This window comes from Bombina bombina, chromosome 5 (genome assembly GCF_027579735.1).
Source record: "Bombina bombina isolate aBomBom1 chromosome 5, aBomBom1.pri, whole genome shotgun sequence".
Lineage (NCBI taxonomy): Eukaryota > Metazoa > Chordata > Amphibia > Anura > Bombinatoridae > Bombina > Bombina bombina.
This window is the reverse complement of record NC_069503.1, coordinates 1139125622-1139146336: the sequence shown is the minus strand read 5'-3', so window position 1 is coordinate 1139146336 and position 20715 is coordinate 1139125622. Positions and strand designations below refer to the sequence as shown.

General features: G+C 42.9%; 1 protein-coding gene across 1 annotated transcript in view; it reads right to left on the bottom strand.

Moving 5' to 3' along the window:
- Window positions 1–20715, bottom strand: part of ARHGAP39 (Rho GTPase activating protein 39) — an 847370-nt gene that overhangs the window by 21374 nt on the left and 805281 nt on the right.

Below are 20715 nucleotides of genomic sequence, written 5' to 3'. Positions count from 1 at the left end.
ACTAGGTACAATAGCTATTAAATACTTATTTACTATTTAATAGCTACCTAGTTAAAATAATTACAAAATTACCTGTAAAATAAATCCTAACCTAAGTTACAATTAAACCTAACACTACATTAGCAATAACATAATTTATGCTTACCTGATAAATTTATTTCTCTTGTGGTGTATCCAGTCCACGGATCATCCATTACTTGTGGGATATTCTCCTTCCCCACAGGAAGTTGCAAGAGGATCACCCACAGCAGAGCTGCTATATAGCTCCTCCCCTAACAGCCATATCCAGTCATTAGACCGAAACAAGCCGAGAAAGGAGAAACCATAGGGAGCAGTGGTGACTGTAGTTTAAATTAAAATTTAGACCTGCCTTAAAAAGACAGGGCGGGCCGTGGACTGGATACACCACAAGAGAAATAAATTTATCAGGTAAGCATAAATTATGTTTTTTTCTTGTAAGGTGTATCCAGTCCACGGATCATCCATTACTTGTGGGATACCAATACCAAAGCTAAAGTACACGGATGAAGGGAGGGACAAGGCAGGCTTAAATGGAAGGAACCACTGCCTGTTGAACCTTTCTCCCAAAAATAGCCTCCGAAGAAGCAAAAGTATAAAATTTGTAAAATTTTGAAAAGGTATGAAGCGAAGACCAAGTCGCCGCCTTGCAAATCTGTTCAACAGAAGCCTCATTTTTAAAGGCCCAGGTGGAAGCCACAGCTCTAGTAGAATGAGCTGTAATCCTTTCAGGGGGCTGCTGTCCAGCAGTCTCATAGGCTAAGCGTATTACGCTCCGAAGCCAAAAAGAAAGAGAGGTTGCCGAAGCTTTTTGACCTCTCCTCTGTCCAGAGTAAACAACAAACAGTGTAGATGTTTGGCGAAAAACTTTAGTAGCTTGTAAGTAAAACTTTAAAGCACGGACCACGTCCAGATTATGTAAAAGGCGTTCCTTCTTTGAAGAAGGATTAGGACACAATGATGGAACAACAATCTCTTGATTGATATTCTTGTTAGAAACTACCTTAGGTAAAAACCCAGGTTTTGTACACAGAACTACTTTATCTGAATGGAAAATCAGATAAGGAGAATCACATTGTAAGGCAGATAACTCAGAGACTCTCCGAGCCGAGGAAATAGCCATCAAAAACAGAACTTTCCAAGATAAAAGTTTGATATCAATGGAATGAAGGGGTTCAAACAGAACCCCTTGAAGAACTTTAAGAACCAAGTTTAAGCTCCATGGGGGAGCAACAGGTTTAAACACAGGCTTAATTCTAACCAAAGCCTGACAAAAAGATTGAACGTCTGGAACTTCTGCCAGACGCTTGTGCAAAAGAATAGACAGAGCAGAAATCTGTCCCTTTAAAGAACTAGCTGATAATCCTTTTTCCAAACCCTCTTGGAGAAAGGACAATATCCTAGGAATCCTAACCTTACTCCATGAGTAATTCTTGGATTCACACCAATAAAGGTATTTACGCCATATCTTATGGTAGATTTTCCTGGTGACAGGCTTTCGTGCCTGTATAAGGGTATCAATGACTGACTCGGAGAAGCCACGCTTTGATAAAATCAAGCGTTCAATCTCCATGCAGTCAGTCTCAGAGAAATTAGATTCGGATGATTGAAAGGACCTTGTAGTAGAAGGTCTTGTCTCAGAGGCAGGGTCCATGGTGGAAAGGATGACATGTCCACTAGGTCTGCATACCAGGTCCTGCGTGGCCACGCAGGCGCTATCAAGATCACCGATGCTCTCTCCTGTTTGATTTTGGCAATCAGTCGAGGGAGCATAGGAAACGGTGGAAACACATAAGCCAGGTTGAAGAACCAAGGCACTGCTAGAGCATCTATCAGTGCCGCTTCTGGGTCCCTGGACCTGGATCCGTAACAAGGAAGCTTGGCGTTCTGGCGAGATGCCATGAGATCCAGTTCTGGTTTGCCCCAACGATGAACCAATTGAGCAAACACCTTCGGATGGAGTTCCCACTCCCCCGGATGAAAAGTCTGACGACTTAGAAAATCCGCCTCCCAGTTCTCTACACCTGGGATATGGATTGCTGATAGGTGGCAAGAGTGAGTCTCTGCCCAGCGAATTATCTTGGAGACTTCTAACATCGCTAGGGAACTCCTGGTTCCCCCTTGATGGTTGATGTAAGCCACAGTCGTGATGTTGTCCGACTGAAATCTGATGAACCTCAGGGTTGCTAACTGAGGCCAAGCTAGAAGAGCATTGAATATTGCTCTTAACTCCAGAATATTTATTGGGAGGAGTTATTCCTCCTGAGTCCACGATCCCTGACCCTTCAGGGAATTCCAGACTGCACCCCAACCTAGAAGGCTGGCATCTGTTGTTACAATTGTCCAATCTGGCCTACGAAAGGTCATACCTTTGGACAGATGGACCCGAGATAGCCACCAGAGAAGAGAATCTCTGGTCTCTTGATCCAGATTTAGCAGAGGGGACAAATCTGTGTAATCCCCATTCCACTGACTGAGCATGCATAGTTGCAGTGGTCTTAGATGTAGTCGCGCAAATGGCACTATGTCCATTGTCGCTACCATCAAGCCAATTACTTCCATACACTGAGCCACCGAAGGGCGCGGAATAGAATGAAGAACACGGCAAGATTTTAGAAGCTTTGATAACCTGGATTCTGTCAGGTAAATCTTCATTTTTACAGAATCTATCAGAGTCCCTAGGAAGGAGACTCTTGTGAGTGGGGATAGAGAACTCTTTTCCTTGTTCACCTTCCATCCATGTGACCTGAGAAATGCCAGAACTATGACCGTATGTGACTTGGCAATCTTAAAGCTTGACGTCTGTATCAGGATGTTGTCCAGATAAGGGGCCACTGATATACCTCGCGGTCTTAGGACCGCCAGAAGCGATCCCAGAACCTTTGTAAAGATTCTTGGAGCTGTAGCTAACCCGAAGGGAAGAGCCACAAATTGGTAATGAATGTCCAGAAAGGCAAACCTTAGGAACCGATGATGATCTTTGTGAATCGGTATGTGAAGGTAAGCATCCTTCAAATCCACTGTGGTCATGTACTGACCCTCCTGGATCATAGGTAGGATGGTCCGAATAGTTTCCATTTTGAACGATGGAACTCTGAGGAATTTGTTTAAGATCTTTAGATCCAAAATGGGTCTGAAGGTTCCCTCTTTATTGGGAACCACAAACAGATTTGAATAAAAACCCTGTCTCTGTTCCGACTGTGGAACTGGACAGATCACTCCCATAACTAGGAGGTCTTGCACACAGCGTAAGAATGCCTCTTTTTTTTATCTGGTTTACAGATAATCTCGAAAGGTGAAATCTCCCTTGAGGAGGGGAAGCTTTGAAGTCCAGAAGATATCCCTGAGATATGATCTCCAACGCCCAGGGATCCTGAACATCTCTTGCCCACGCCTGGGCGAAGAGAGAAAGTCTGCCCCTACTAGATCCGTTACAGGATAGGGGGCCGTTCCTTCATGCTGTCTTAGAGGCAGCAGCAGGCTTTCTGGCCTGCTTGCCTTTGTTCCAGGACTGGTTAGGTTTCCAGCCCGGCTTGGATTGAGCAAAAGTTCCCTCTTGTCTTGTAGCAGAGGAAGTTGATGCTGCACCTGCCTTGAAGTTTCGAAAGGAACGAAAATTAGCCTGTTTGGCCTTTTGATTTGGCCCTGTCTTGAGGAAGGGTATGACCCTTACCTCCAGTAATGTCAACAATAATTTCCTTCAAACCAGGCCCGAATAGGGTCTGCCCTTTGAAGGGAATGTTAAGTAGTTTAGACTTTGAAGTCACGTCAGCTGACCAAGATTTAAGCCATAGCGCCCTACGCGCCTGGATGGCGAATCCAGAATTCTTAGCCGTTAGTTTAGTCAAATGAACAATGGCGTCAGAAACAAAAGAATTAGCTAGCTTAAGTGTTCTAAGCTTGTCAAGTATTTCAGTCAATAGAGTAGCTGTCCGAAAGGCCTCTTCCAGAGACTCAAACCAGAATGCCGCAGCAGCAGTGACAGGCGAAATGCATGCAAGGGGCTGCAGGATAAAACCTTGTTGAATAAACATTTTCTTAAGGTAACCTTCTAATTTTTTATCCATTGGATCTGAAAAAGCACAACTCTCCTCGACAGGGATAGTGGTACGCTTTGCTAAAGTAGAAACTGCTCCCTCCACCTTAGGGACCGTCTGCCATAAGTCCCGTGTGGTGGCGTCTATTGGAAACATTTTTCTAAAAATAGGAGGGGGGGAAAACGGCACACCAGGTCTATCCCACTCCTTATTAATGATTTCTGTAAACCTTTTAGGTATTGGAAAAACATCAGTACACACCGGCACTGCATAGTATTTATCCAGTCTACACAATTTCTCTGGTACTGCAATTGTGTCACAGTCATTCAGAGCAGCTAACACCTCCCCAAGCAATACACGGATGTTCTCAAGCTTAAATTTAAAAGTAGAAATATCTGAATCAGGTTTCCCCGAATCAGAAATGTCACCCACAGACTGAAGCTCTCCTTCCTCAGCTTCTGCATATTGTGAAGCAGTATCAGACATGGGCCTTAAGGCATCTGCGCGCTCTGTACTACGTCTAACCCCAGAGCTATTGCGCTTTCCTCTGAATTCCGGCAGTCTGCCTAAGACCGCTGACAGGGTTTTATCCATGATTGCCGCCATGTCCTGCAAAGTAATCGCTATGGGCGTCTTTGATGTACTTGGCGCCATTTTAGCGTGAGTCCATTGAGCGGGAGTCAAAGGGTCTGACACGTGGGGAGAGTTAGTCGGCATAACTTCCCCCTCGCCAGAATCCTCTGGTGATAAATTTTTTAAAGATAAAAGCTGATCTTTATTGTTTAAAGTGAAATCAATACATTTAGTACATATTCTCATATGGGGTTCCACCATGGCTTTTAAACATAATGAACAAGGAGTTTCCTCTATGTCAGACATGTTTATACAGACTAGCAATGAGACTAGCAAGCTTGGAAAACACTTTACATCAAGTTAAACAAGCAATATAAAAAACGTTACTGTGCCTTTAAGGGAAACCAATTTTGCTAAAATTTGAAATAACAGTGAAAAAAGGCAGTTAAACTAACAAAATTTTTACAGTGTATGTAACAAGTTAGCAGAGCATTGCACCCACTTGCAAATTAATGATTAACCCCTTAATACAAAAAACGGATTAACAAATTGAAAAAAACGTTTTTTAAACAGTCACAACAACTGCCACAGCTTCACTGTGGCTTTACCTTCCTCAATATATGACTTTTGAAGCCTTTTGAGCCCTTCAGAGATGTCCTAAAGCATGCAGGGGACTGCTGAGGGAAGCTGAATGTCTCTGTCTGTAATTTTAACTAGGCCCCTCCCACTCATATTACAACAGTGGAAAGCCTCAGGAAACTGTTTCTAGGCAAAAATCAAGCCAGCCATGTGGAAAAAACTAGGCCCCAATAAGTTTTATCACCAAAGCATATCTAAAAACGATTAAACATGCCAGCAAACGTTTTATATTGCACATTAATCAGAGTATATACCTCTGATAGCAAGCCTGATACTAGTCGCTATTAAATCACTGTATTTAGGCTTAACTTACATTAATCCGGTATCAGCAGCTTTTTTCTAGCAAATTCCATCCCTAGAAAAACTTAAACTGCACATACCTTATTGCAGGATAACCTGCACGCCATTCTCCCTCTGAAGTTACCTCACTCCTCAGACATATGTGAGAACAGCAGTGGATCTTAGTTACCTCTGCTAAGATCATAGAAAAACGCAGGCAGATTCTTCTTCTAAATGCTGCCTGAGATAAAATAGTACAACTCCGGTACCATTTAAAAACAATAAACTTTTGATTGAAGAAAAAACTAACTATATTACACCATTTTCCTCTTACTACCTCCAGCTATGTTGAGAGCTTGCAAGAGAATGACTGGATATGGCAGTTAGGGGAGGAGCTATATAGCAGCTCTGCTGTGGGTGATCCTCTTGCAACTTCCTGTTGGGAAGGAGAATATCCCACAAGTAATGGATGATCCGTGGACTGGATACACCTTACAAGAGAAAAAACATAATTTATGCTTACCTGATAAATTCCTTTCTTCTGTTGTGTGATCAGTCCACGGGTCATCATTACTTCTGGGATATAACTCCTCCCCAACAGGAAATGCAAGAGGATTCACCCAGCAGAGCTGCATATAGCTCCTCCCCTCTACGTCACTCCCAGTCATTCGACCAAGGACCAACGAGAAAGGAGAAACCAAGGGTGAAGTGGTGACTGTAGTATAATTTAAAAAATATTTACCTGCCTTAAAAAACAGGGCGGGCCGTGGACTTACCTGAGGAATTTATCAGGTAAGCATAAATTATGTTTTCTTCTGTTATGTGTGATCAGTCCACGGGTCATCATTACTTCTGGGATACCAATACCAAAGCAAAAGTACACGGATGACGGGAGGGCTAGGCAGGCTCATTATACAGAAGGAACCACTGCCTGAAGAACCTTTCTCCCAAAAATAGCCTCCGAAGAAGCAAAAGTGTCAAATTTGTAAAATTTTGAAAAAGTATGGAGCGAAGACCAAGTTGCAGCCTTGCAAATCTGTTCAACAGAGGCCTCATTCTTAAAGGCCCAAGTGGAAGCCACAGCTCTAGTAGAATGAGCTGTAATTCTTTCAGGAGGCTGCTGTCCAGCAGTCTCATAGGCTAAACGAATTATGCTACGAAGCCAGAAGGAAAGAGAGGTAGCCGAAGCCTTTTGACCTCTCCTCTGACCAGAGTACACGACAAACAGGGAAGACGTTTGTCGAAATTCCTTAGTTGCCTGCAAATAGAACTTGAGGGCACGAACTACATCCAGATTGTGCAGAAGACGTTCCTTCTTTGAAGAAGGATTCGGGCACAAAGAAGGAACAACGATCTCCTGATTGATGTTCCTGTTAGTGACTACCTTAGGTAAGAACCCAGGTTTTGTACGCAGAACTACCTTATCTGAATGAAAAATCAAATAAGGAGAATCACAATGTAGGGCTGATAACTCAGAGACTCTCCGAGCCGAAGAAATAGCCGTTAAAAATAGAACTTTCCAAGATAACAACTTTATATCAATGGAATGAAGGGGTTCAAACGGAACTCCTTGTAAAACGTTAAGAACCAGGTTTAAACTCCATGGCGGAGCAACAGTTTTAAACACAGGCTTGATCCTAGCTAAAGCTTGACAAAAAGCCTGGACGTCTGGAATTTCTGACAGACGCTTGTGCAACAAAATGGACAGAGCTGAGATCTGTCCCTTTAATGAACTAGCCGATAAACCCTTTTCTAAACCTTCTTGTAGAAAGGACAATATCCTAGGAATCCTAACCTTACTCCAAGAGTAACCTTTGGATTCGCACCAGGATAGGTATTTACGCCATATCTTATGGTAAATCCTTCTGGTAACAGGCTTCCTAGCCTGTATCAGGGTATCAATAACCGACTCAGAAAAACCACGTTTTGATAAAATCAAACGTTCAATTTCCAAGCAGTCAGCTTCAGAGAAGTTAGATTTTGATGTTTGAATGGACCCTGAATCAGAAGGTCCTGTTTTAGAGGTAGAGACCAAGGTGGACAGGATGACATGTCCACTAGATCTGCATACCAAGTCCTGCGTGGCCATGCAGGCGCTATTAGAATCACTGATGCTCTCTCCTGTTTGATTCTGGCAATCAATCGAGGAAGCATCGGGAAGGGTGGAAACACATAAGCCATCCCGAAGGTCCAAGGTGCTGTCAAAGCATCTATCAGAACCGCTCCCGGATCCCTGGATCTGGACCCGTAGCGAGGAAGTTTGGCGTTCTGACGAGACGCCATGAGATCTATCTCTGGTTTGCCCCAACGTCGAAGTATTTGGGCAAAGACCTCCGGATGAAGTTCCCACTCCCCCGGATGAAAAGTCTGACGACTCAAGAAATCCGCCTCCCAGTTCTCCACTCCCGGGATGTGGATTGCTGACAGGTGGCAAGAGTGAGACTCTGCCCAGCGAATTATCTTTGATACTTCCATCATTGCTAGGGAGCTCCTTGTCCCTCCCTGATGGTTGATGTAAGCTACAGTCGTGATGTTGTCCGACTGAAACCTGATGAACCCCCGAGTTGTTAACTGGGGCCAAGCCAGAAGGGCATTGAGAACTGCTCTCAATTCCAGAATGTTTATTGGAAGGAGGCTCTCCTCCTGATTCCATAAACCCTGAGCCTTCAGAGAATTCCAGACAGCGCCCCAACCTAGTAGGCTGGCGTCTGTTGTTACAATTGTCCAGTCTGGCCTGCTGAATGGCATCCCCCTGGATAGATGTGGCCGATAAAGCCACCATAGAAGAGAATTTCTGGTCTCTTGATCCAGATTCAGAGTAGGGGACAAATCTGAGTAATCCCCATTCCACTGTCTTAGCATGCACAATTGCAGAGGTCTGAGATGTAGGCGAGCAAAAGGTACTATGTCCATTGCCGCTACCATTAAGCCGATCACCTCCATGCATTGAGCTACTGACGGGTGTTGAATGGAATGAAGGACACGCATACATTTTGAAGCTTTGTTAACCTGTCTTCTGTCAGGTAAATCTTCATTTCTACAGAATCTATCAGAGTCCCCAAGAAGGGAACTCTTGTGAGTGGAAAGAGAGAACTCTTCTTTTCGTTCACCTTCCATCCATGCGACCTTAGAAATGCCAGTACTAACTCTGTATGAGACTTGGCAGTTTGAAAGCTTGGAGCTTGTATCAGAATGTCGTCCAGGTATGGAGCTACCGAAATTCCTCGCGGTCTTAGGACCGCTAGAAGGGTACCCAGAACCTTTGTGAAGATTCTTGGAGCCGTAGCCAATCCGAATGGAAGAGCTACAAATTGGTAATGCCTGTCTAGAAAGGCAAACCTTAGATACCGGTAATGATCCTTGTGGATCGGTATGTGAAGGTAAGCATCCTTTAAATCCACTGTGGTCATGTACTGACCTTTTTGGATCATGGGTAAAATTGTCCGAATAGTTTCCATTTTGAACGATGGAACTCTTAGGAATTTGTTTAGGATCTTTAAATCCAAGATTGGCCTGAAAGTTCCCTCTTTTTTGGGAACTACAAACAGATTTGAGTAAAACCCTTGTCCTTGTTCCGACCGCGGAACCGGATGGATCACTCCCATTAATAAAAGATCTTGTACGCAGCGTAGAAACGCCTCTTTCTTTATTTGGTTTGTTGACAACCTTGACAGATGAAATCTCCCTCTTGGGGGAGAGAATTTGAAGTCCAGAAGGTATCCCTGAGATATGATCTCTAGCGCCCAGGGATCCTGAACATCTCTTGCCCAAGCCTGGGTGAAGAGAGAAAGTCTGCCCCCCACCAGATCCGGTCCCGGATCGGGGGCCCTCGATTCATGCTGTCTTAGGGGCAGCAGCAGGTTTCCTGGCCTGCTTGCCCTTGTTCCAGGACTGATTAGGTCTCCAGCCTTGTCTGTAACGAGCAACAGCTCCTTCCTGTTTTGGTGCAGAGGAAGTTGATGCTGCTCCTGCTTTGAAATTACGAAAGGAACGAAAATTAGACTGTCTAGTCTTAGCTTTGGCTTTGTCCTGAGGCAGGGCATGGCCTTTACCTCCTGTAATGTCAGCGATAATCTCCTTCAACCCGGGCCCGAATAAGGTCTGTCCCTTGAAAGGTATATTAAGCAATTTAGATTTAGAAGTAACATCAGCTGACCAGGATTTTAGCCACAGTGCTCTGCGTGCCTGAATGGCGAATCCTGAATTCTTAGCCGTAAGTTTGGTTAAATGTACTACGGCTTCCGAAATGAAAGAATTAGCTAGTTTAAGGACTCTAAACCTGTCCGTAATCTCGTCCAGCGTAGCTGAACTAATGTTCTCTTCCAGAGATTCAATCCAGAATGCTGCAGCAGCCGTGACCGGCGCGATGCATGCAAGGGGTTGCAATATAAAACCTTGTTGAACAAACATTTTCTTAAGGTAACCCTCTAGTTTTTTATCCATTGGATCTGAAAAAGCACAGCTATCCTCAACCGGGATAGTGGTACGCTTAGCTAAGGTAGAAACTGCTCCCTCCACCTTAGGGACCGTTTGCCATAAGTCCCGTGTGGTGGCGTCTATTGGAAACATTTTTCTAAATATTGGAGGGGGTGAGAACGGCACACCGGGTCTATCCCACTCCTTAGTAACAATTTCAGTAAGTCTCTTAGGTATAGGAAAAACATCAGTACTCGCCGGTACCGCAAAATATTTATCCAACCTACACATTTTCTCTGGTATTGCAACTGTGTTACAATCATTCAGAGCCGCTAAAACCTCCCCTAGTAATACACGGAGGTTCTCCAATTTAAATTTAAAATTTGAAATATCTGAATCCAATCTGTTTGGATCAGAACCGTCACCCACAGAATGAAGCTCTCCGTCCTCATGCTCTGCAAGCTGTGACGCAGTATCAGACATGGCCCTAGTATTATCAGCGCACTCTGTTCTCACCCCAGAGTGATCACGCTTGCCTCTTAGTTCTGGTAATTTAGCCAAAACTTCAGTCATAACAGTAGCCATATCTTGTAATCTTATCTGTAATGGCCGCCCAGATGTACTGGGCGCCACAATATCACGCACCTCCCGAGCGGGAGATGCAGGTACTGACACGTGAGGCGAGTTAGTCGGCATAACTCTCCCCTCGCTGTTAGGTGAAATTTGTTCAATTTGTACAGATTGGCTTTTATTTAAAGTAGCATCAATACAGTTAGTACATAAATTTCTATTGGGCTCCACCTTGGCATTGGAACAAATGACACAGGTATCTTCCTCTGAATCAGACATGTTCAACACACTAGCAAATAAACTTGCAACTTGGCTACAATTTTATTTAATAAAAACGTACTGTGCCTCAAAGAAACACTAAACGATTAATGACAGTTGAAATAATAAACTGAAAAACAGTTATAGCATCAATCCTTGTAAACAACACAACTTTAGCAAAGGTTTCCCATTAGCAAAGCAAAATTAATTAAATTACAGAGTAACGTTTTTTATCACAGTCAATATATAATTCTCACAGCTCTGCTGAGAGAATCTACCTCCCTCAAAAGAAGTTTTGAAGACCCCTGAGTTCTGTAGAGATGAACCGGATCATGCAGGAAATACAATGAGCAACTGACTGGAAATTTTGATGCGTAGCAAAGAGCGCCAAAAACGGCCCCTCCCCCTCACACACAGCAGTGAGGGAGAAACGAAACTGTCATAATTAGAATAAGCAACTGCCAAGTGGAAAAATAGCCCAAACATTTATTCACTCAGTACCTCACTAAATGTAAACGATTCTACATTCCAGCAAAAACGTTTAACATAATCAATACATATAAAAAAATTCTTATGTACTTTTTACAGAGTAATTCCAGTGAAGTACCATTCCCAGAATACTGAAGTGCAAAGTATACATACATGACATTATATCGGTATGGCAGGATTTTCTCATCAATTCCATTGTCAGAAAATAAAAACTGCTACATACCTCTATGCAGATTCATCTGCCCGCTGTCCCCTGATCTGAAGTTTTTACCTCTCCTCAGATGGCCGAGAACAGCAATATGATCTTAACTACTCCGGCTAAAATCATAGTAAAACTCTGGTAGATTCTTCTTCAAACTCTGCCAGAGAGGCAATAACACACTCCGGTGTCATTGTAAAATAACAAACTTTTGATTGAAGTCATAAAAACTAAGAATAATCACCATAGTCCTCTTACACATCCTATCTAGTCGTTGGGTGCAAGAGAATGACTGGGAGTGACGTAGAGGGGAGGAGCTATATGCAGCTCTGCTGGGTGAATCCTCTTGCATTTCCTGTTGGGGAGGAGTTATATCCCAAAAGTAATGATGACCCGTGGACTGATCACACATAACAGAAGAAATTAATTAACTAAACTACCTACAATTATCTACAATTAAATCAACTAAACTAAATTACAAAAACAAACAAATACTAAATTACAAAAAATAAAAAAAGATTACAAGAATTTTAAACTAATTACACCTACTCTAAGCCCCCTAAAAAAATAACAAAGCCCCCCAAAATAAAAAAATGCCCTACCCTATTCTAAAATAAAAAGTTAATAGCTCTTTTACCTTACCAGCCCTTAAAAGGGCCTTTTGCGGGGCATGCCCCAAAGTCATCAGTTCTTTTGCATTTAAAAAAAACATACAATACCCCCCCAACATTACAACCCACCACCCACATACCCCTGATCTAACCCAAACCCCCCTTAAAAAAACTAACACTAAGCCCCTGAAGATCTCCCTACCTTATCTTCACCACGCCGGGTATCACCGATCCATCCAGAAGAGGGTCCGAAGTCTTCATCCTATCCGGCAAGAAGAGGTCCTCCAGAGGGTCCAAAGTCTTCATCCTATCCGGCAAGAAGAGGACATCCGGACCGGTAGACATGTTCATCCAGGTGGCGTCTTCTATCTTCATCCATCCGGCGTGGAGCGGGACCATCTTGAGGCAGCCGACGCGGATTCATCCTCTTCTTCCGGCGACTCCCGACGAATGAAGGTTCCTTTAAGTGACGTCATCCAAGATGGCGTCCCTCGAATTCCGATTGGCTGAAAGGATTCTATCAGCCAATTGGAATTAAGGTAGAAAAAATCTGATTGGCTGATTGAATCAGCCAATCAGATTCAAGTTCAATCGGATTGGCTGATCCAATCAGCCAATCAGATTGAGCTTGCATTCTATTGGCTGTTCCGATCAGCCAATAGAATGCAAGCTCAATCTGATTGGCTGATTGGATCAGCCAATCCGATTGAACTTCAATCTGATTGGCTGATTTAATCAGCCAATCAGATTTTTCCTACCAAAAATTCCGATTGGCTGATAGAATCCTATCAGCCAATCGGAATTCGAGGGACGCCATCTTGGATGACGTCACTTAAAGGAACCGTCATTCGTCGGTGGAAGAAGATGGCTCCGCGTCGGCTCGTCTGAAGATGGCTCCGCTCCGGATGGATGAAGATTGAAGACGCCGCCTGGATGTTGACTTCAATCGGATGGAAGACTTCTTCAGCACCCCTTGGATGATGACTTCAATCGGATGGAAGACTTCTTCAGCGCCCCTTGGATGATGACTTCTGCCGCTCCGAATGTCTTCTTCTGTTCCATCGGTGGTCGGCTGGCTGAAGACGACTAAAGGTAGGATGATCTTCAGGGGGGTAGTGTAAGGTTTATTTAAGGGGGGTTTGGGTTAGATTAGGGGTATGTGGGTGGTGGGTTTTAATGTTGGGGGGGTTGTACCAGCCTTTTAAGGGCTGGTAAGGTAATAGAGCTGTTAACTTTTTAATGTAGAATAGGGTAGGGCATTTTTTTATTTTGGGGGCTTTGTTATTTTATTGGGGGCTTAGATTAGGTGTAAGTAGCTTAAAATTGTTGTAATCTTTTTTATATGTTTGTAACTTATTTTTTTTTATTTTTTTTAACTTAGTTTTTTTATTTTTTGTAACTTAGTTTTTTTATTTTTTGTACTTTAGTTAGTTTTATTTAATTGTAGTTATTTGTAGGTAATTTATTTAATTAATGTAATGATAGTGTAGTGTTAGGTTTAATTGTAACTTAGGTTAGGATTTATTATACAGGTAATTTTGTATTTCTTTTAGCTAGGTAGTTATTAAATAGTTAATAACTATTTAATAACTATTCTAACTAGCTAAAATAAACACAAAGTTACCTGTAAAATAAATATAAATCCTAAAATAGCTACAATGTAATTATTAATTACATTGTAGCTATCTTAGGGTTTATTTTACAGGTAAGTATTTAGTTTTAAATAGGAATAATTTATTTAATAATAGTGTAGTGTTAGGTGTAATTGTAACTTAGGTTAGTTTTTATTTTAAAGGTAAATTTGTCTTTATTTTAACTAGGTAGCTATTAAATAGTTAATAACTATTTAATAGCTATTGTACCTAGTTAAAATAAATTGAAATTTGCCTGTAAAATAAAAATAAATCCTAAAATAGCTACAATATAATTATTATTTATATTGTAGCTATATTAGGGTTTATTTTAAAGGTAAGTATTTAGTTTTAAATAGGATTCATTTATTTAATAAGAGTTATAATATTTAGATGTATTTAATTAATATTTAAGTTAGGGGGGTGTTACGGTTAGACTTAGGTTTAGGGGTTAATAATTTTATTATAGGATGCGGCGGTATAGGGGGTGCAGGATAGGGGTTAATAAATTTATTATAGGTGGCGACGGTGTAGGAGGGGCAGATCAGGGGTTAATAAGTTTAATATAGGTGGCGGCGGGGTCCGGGAGCGGCTGTTTAGGGGTTAATCACTTTATTAGAGTGGCGGTGGGCTCCGGGAGCGGAGGTTTAGGGGTTAATACATTTATAAGAGTTGCGGCAGGGTCTAGGAGCGGCGGTTTAAGGGTTAATAACTTTATTTAGTTGCGGGGGGCTCCGGTATAGGGGGTAGAACAGTTTAGTTAGTGTGGGTGCTTAGTGACAGCTTATCAATAAAGCTGTAAAAAAGCTGAAGAGCAGCGAGATTGGATGAGTGATAACTGTCACAATCCGCTGCTCATCACCCCGTACTTGGTGCACAGCTTTTTGACAGATTTATTGATAACTTTGGCGATATTTTTCCGGTCCGCGGTGGCGATGGTAGGCGAGCTTAGGCGGGCGTATTGGGGCTGGCGAAGGCAGGTAAGTAGACACGTTGATAACTAGAGGCCATAGTGTGCGTGTGCATTACATCTAAGGCCGTGTGCGTGTGCATTACATCTACAGATAGTGTGCGTGTGCAATACATCTACAGATGTTGTGCGTGTGTGCATTACATCTACAGATAGTGTCCGTGTGCATTACATCTACAGACAGTGTGCGTATGCATTAAATCTACAGATAGTGTGCGTGTGCATTACATCTACAGATAGTGTGCGTGTGCGTTACATCTACAGATAGTGTGCGTGTGCATTACATCTACAGATAGTGTGCGTGTGCATTACATCTACAGACAGTGAGCGTGTGCATTACATCTACAGATAGTGTGCGTGTGCATTTCCTCTACATATAGCGTGCATTTCCTCTACAGATAGTGTGCGCGTGCATTACTTCAACAGATAGTGTGCGTGTGCATTACTTCTACAGATAGTGTGCGTGTGCATTTCCTCTACAGACAGTGTGCGTGTGCATTTCCTCTACAGATAGTGTGCGTGTGCATTACATCTACAGATAGTGTGAGTGTGCATTTCCTCTACAGATAGTGTGCGTGTGCATTTCCTCTACAGATAGTGTGCGTGTGCATTTCCTCTACAGATAGTGTGCGTGTGCATTACTTCTACAGATAGTGTGCGTGTGCATTTCCTCTACAGATAGTGTGCGTGTGCATTTCCTCTACAGATAGTGTGCGTGTGCATTTCCTCTACAGATAGTGTGCGTGTGCATTTCCTCTACAGATAGTGTGCGTGTGCATTACTTCTACAGATAGTGTGCGTGTGCATTACTTCTACAGATAGTGTGCGTGTGCATTACATCTACAGACAGTGTGCGTGTGCATTACATCTACAGATAGTGTGCGTGTGCATTACTTCTACAGATAGTGTGCGTGTGCATTACATCTACAGATAGTGTGCGTGTGCATTACATCTACAGATAGTGTGCGTGTGCATTTCCTCTACAGACAGTGTGCGTGTGCATTTCCTCTACAGATAGTGTGCGTGTGCATTACATCTACAGATAGTGTGCGTGTGCATTTCCTCTACAGATAGTGTGCGTGTGCATTACTTCTACAGACAGTGTGCGTGTGCATTACATCTACAGATAGTGTGAGTGTGCATTTCCTCTACAGACAGTGTGCGTGTGCATTTCCTCTACAGATAGTGTGCGTGTGCATTACATCTACAGATAGTGTGCGTGTGCATTACTTCTACAGACAGTGTGCGTGTGCATTACATCTACAGATAGTGTGAGTGTGCATTTCCTCTACAGATAGTGTGCGTGTGCATTTCCTCTACAGATAGTGTGCGTGTGCATTTCCTCTACAGATAGTGTGCGTGTGCATTTCCTCTACAGATAGTGTGCGTGTGCATTACTTCTACAGATAGTGTGCGTGTGCATTACATCTACAGATAGTGTGCGCGTGTGCATTACATCTACAGATAGTGTGCGTGTGCATTACATCTACAGATAGTGTGCGTGTGCATTTCCTCTACAGATAGTGTGCGTGTGCATTTCCTCTACAGATAGTGTGCGTGTGCATTTCCTCTACAGATAGTGTGCGTGTGCATTACTTCTACAGATAGTGTGGGTGTGCATTTCCTCTACAGATAGTGTGCGTGTGCATTTCCTCTACAGATAGTGTGCGTGTGCATTTCCTCTACAGATAGTGTGCGTGTGCATTTCCTCTACAGATAGTGTGCGTGTGCATTACTTCTACAAATAGTGTGCGTGTGCATTACTTCTACAGATAGTGTGCGTGTGCATTACATCTACAGACAGTGTGCGTGTGCATTACTTCTACAGACAGTGTGCGTGTGCATTACATCTACAGATAGTGTGCGTGTGCATTACATCTACAGACAGTGTGCGTGTGCATTACATCTACAGATAGTGTGCGTGTGCATTACATCTACAGATAGTGTGTGTGTGCATTACTTCTACAGATAGTGTATGTGTGCATTTCCTCTACAGATAGTGTGCGTGTGCATTACATCTACAGATAGTGTGCGTATGCATTACATCTACAGATAGTGTGCGTGTGCATTACTTCTACAGATAGTGTGCGTGTGCATTTCCTCTACAGATAGTGTGCGTGTGCATTACTTCTACAGATAGTGTGCGTGTGCATTTCCTCTACAGATAGTGTGCGTGTGCATTACATCTACAGATAGTGTGCGTGTGCATTACATCTACAGACAGTGTGCGTATGCATTACATCTACAGATAGTGTGCGTGTGCATTACTTCTACAGATAGTGTGCGTGTGCATTTCCTCTACAGATAGTGTGCGTGTGCATTACTTCTACAGATAGTGTGCGTGTGCATTACTTCTACAGACAGTGTACGTGTGCATTACATCTACAGATAGTGTGCGTGTGCATTACATCTACAGACAGTGTGTGTGTGCATTACTTCTACAGATAGTGTGCGTGTGCATTACATCTACAGATAGTGTGCATGTGCATTACATCTACAGATAGTGTGCGTGTGCATTACATCTACAGATAGTGTGCGTGTGCATTACATCTACAGATAGTGTGCGTGTGCATTACATCTACAGATAGTGTGCGTGTGCATTACATCTACAGATAGTGTGCGTGTGCATTACATCTACAGATAGTGTGCGTGTGCATTACATCTACAGATAGTGTGCGTGTGCATTACATCTACAGACAGTGTGCGTGTGCATTACATCTACAGATAGTGTGCGTGTGCATTACATCTACAGATAGTGTGCGTGTGCATTTCCTCTACAGATAGTGTGCGTGTGCATTACATCTACAGATAGTGTGTGTGTGCATTACCTCTACAGATAGTGTGCGTGTGCATTACATCTACAGATAGTGTGCGTGTGCATTACATCTACAGATAGTGTGCGTGTGCATTACATCTACAGATAGTGTGCGTGTGCATTACATCTACAGATAGTGTGCGTGTGCATTACTTCTACAGACAGTGTGCGTGTGCATTACATCTACAGATAGTGTGCGTGTGCATTACATCTACAGATAGTGTGTGTGTGCATTACCTCTACAGATAGTGTGTGTGTGCATTACATCTACAGATAGTGTGCGTGTGCATTACATCTACAGATAGTGTGTGTGTGCATTACATCTACAGATAGTGTGTGTGTGCATTACATCTACAGATAGTGTGCGTGTGCATTACTTCTACAGACAGTGTGTGTGTGCATTACATCTACAGATAGTGTGCGTGTGCATTACATCTACAGATAGTGTGTGTGTGCATTACCTCTACAGATAGTGTGCGTGTGCATTACCTCTACAGATAGTGTGCGTGTGCATTACATCTACAGATAGTGTGCGTGTGCATTACATCTACAGATAGTGTGCGTGTGCATTACCTCTACAGATAGTGTGCGTGTGCATTACATCTACAGACAGTGTGCGTGTGCATTACTTCTACAGACAGTGTGTGTGTGCATTACATCTACAGATAGTGTGCGTGTGCATTACATCTACAGATAGTGTGCGTGTGCATTACATCTACAGATAGTGTGCGTGTGCATTACATCTACAGATAGTGTGCGTGTGCATTTCCTCTACAGATAGTGTGCGTGTGCATTACATCTACAGATAGTGTGCGTGTGCATTACTTCTACAGATAGTGTGCGTGTGCATTACATCTACAGATAGTGTGCGTGTGCATTTCCTCTACAGATAGTGTGCGTGTGCATTACTTCTACAGACAGTGTGTGTGTGCATTACATCTACAGATAGTGTGCGTGTGCATTACATCTACAGATAGTGTGCGTGTGCATTACATCTACAGATAGTGTGCGTGTGCATTACATCTACAGATAGTGTGCGTGTGCATTACATCTACAGATAGTGTGCGTGTGCATTTCCTCTACAGATAGTGTGCGTGTGCATTACTTCTACAGATAGTGTGCGTGTGCATTACATCTACAGACAGTGTGCATGTGCATTACATCTACAGACAGTGTGCGTGTGCATTACTTCTACAGATAGTGTGCGTGTGCATTACATCTACAGACAGTGTGCGTGTGCATTACATCTACAGATAGTGTGTGTGTGCATTACCTCTACAGATAGTGTGTGTGTGCATTACATCTACAGATAGTGTGCGTGTGCATTACTTCTACAGACAGTGTGTGTGTGCATTACCTCTACAGATAGTGTGTGTGTGCATTACATCTACAGATAGTGTGCGTGTGCATTACTTCTACAGACAGTGTGTGTGTGCATTACATCTACAGATAGTGTGCGTGTGCATTACATCTACAGATAGTGTGTGTGTGCATTACCTCTACAGATAGTGTGCGTGTGCATTACCTCTACAGATAGTGTGCGTGTGCATTACATCTACAGATAGTGTGCGTGTGCATTACATCTACAGATAGTGTGCGTGTGCATTACATCTACAGACAGTGTGCGTGTGCATTACATCTACAGATAGTGTGCGTGTGCATTACATCTACAGATAGTGTGCGTGTGCATTACATCTACAGATAGTGTGCGTGTGCATTACATCTACAGACAGTGTGCGTGTGCATTACATCTACAGATAGTGTGCGTGTGCATTACATCTACAGATAGTGTGCGTGTGCATTACATCTACAGACAGTGTGCGTGTGCATTACTTCTACAGACAGTGTGCGTGTGCATTACTTCTACAGACAGTGTGCGTGTGCATTACATCTACAGATAGTGTGCGTGTGCATTACATCTACAGATAGTGTGCGTGTGCATTACATCTACAGACAGTGTGCGTGTGCATTACATCTACAGATAGTGTGCGTGTGCATTACATCTACAGATAGTGTGCGTGTGCATTACATCTACAGACAGTGTGCGTGTGCATTACTTCTACAGACAGTGTGCGTGTGCATTACTTCTACAGATAGTGTGCGTGTGCATTACATCTACAGATAGTGTGCGTGTGCATTACTTCTACAGATAGTGTGCGTGTGCATTACATCTACAGATAGTGTGCGTGTGCATTTCCTCTACAGATAGTGTGCGTGTGCATTACTTCTACAGATAGTGTGCGTGTGCATTACATCTACAGATAGTGTGTGTGTGCATTACATCTACAGATAGTGTGCGTGTGCATTTCCTCTACAGATAGTGTGCGTGTGCATTTCCTCTACAGATAGTGTGCTTGTGCATTACCTCTACAGATAGTGTGCGTGTGCATTACATCTACAGATAGTGTGCGTGTGCATTACATCTACAGACAGTGTGCGTGTGCATTACTTCTACAGATAGTGTGCGTGTGCATTTCCTCTACAGATAGTGTGCGTGTGCATTACATCTACAGATAGTGTGCGTGTGCATTTCCTCTACAGATAGTGTGCGTGTGCATTACATCTACAGATAGTGTGCGTGTGCATTACCTCTACAGATAGTGTGCGTGTGCATTTCCTCTACAGATAGTGTGCGTGTGCATTTCCTCTACAGATAGTGTGCGTGTGCATTACTTCTACAGATAGTGTGAGTGTGCATCTCCTATACAGATAGTGTGCGCATGCATTTCCTCTACAGATAGTGTGCGTGTGCATTACATCTACAGATAGTGTGCGTGTGCATTACTTCTACAGATAGTGTGAGTGTGCATTTCCTCTACAGATAGTGTGCGTGTGCATTACATCTACAGATAGTGTGCATGTGCATTTCCTCTACAGATAGTGTGCACGTGCATTACATCTACAGATATGTCATTTTATACAGGAATATTTGGTTGCAGTTAGAGTTCTTAGGCCTTAGAGATATAAATATACACAGCATTGATACAATTCTGGGACACCCACACTTCATTCTGCTGCAGGATAAATACAGCACAGGATGTTCCTTTCTTTGATGTTATTAGAGAAATTACTGCTTGTTAGGGATTGGATATAATCAGAACACAAGCAACATGTGACAGAAGTCTGTATGTAGATATTTCACTGAGTATATCAAGGACACCGTGCTTTGTCCAGTTTAAGTCATAATAATATGCACTGTCCTATCCACAA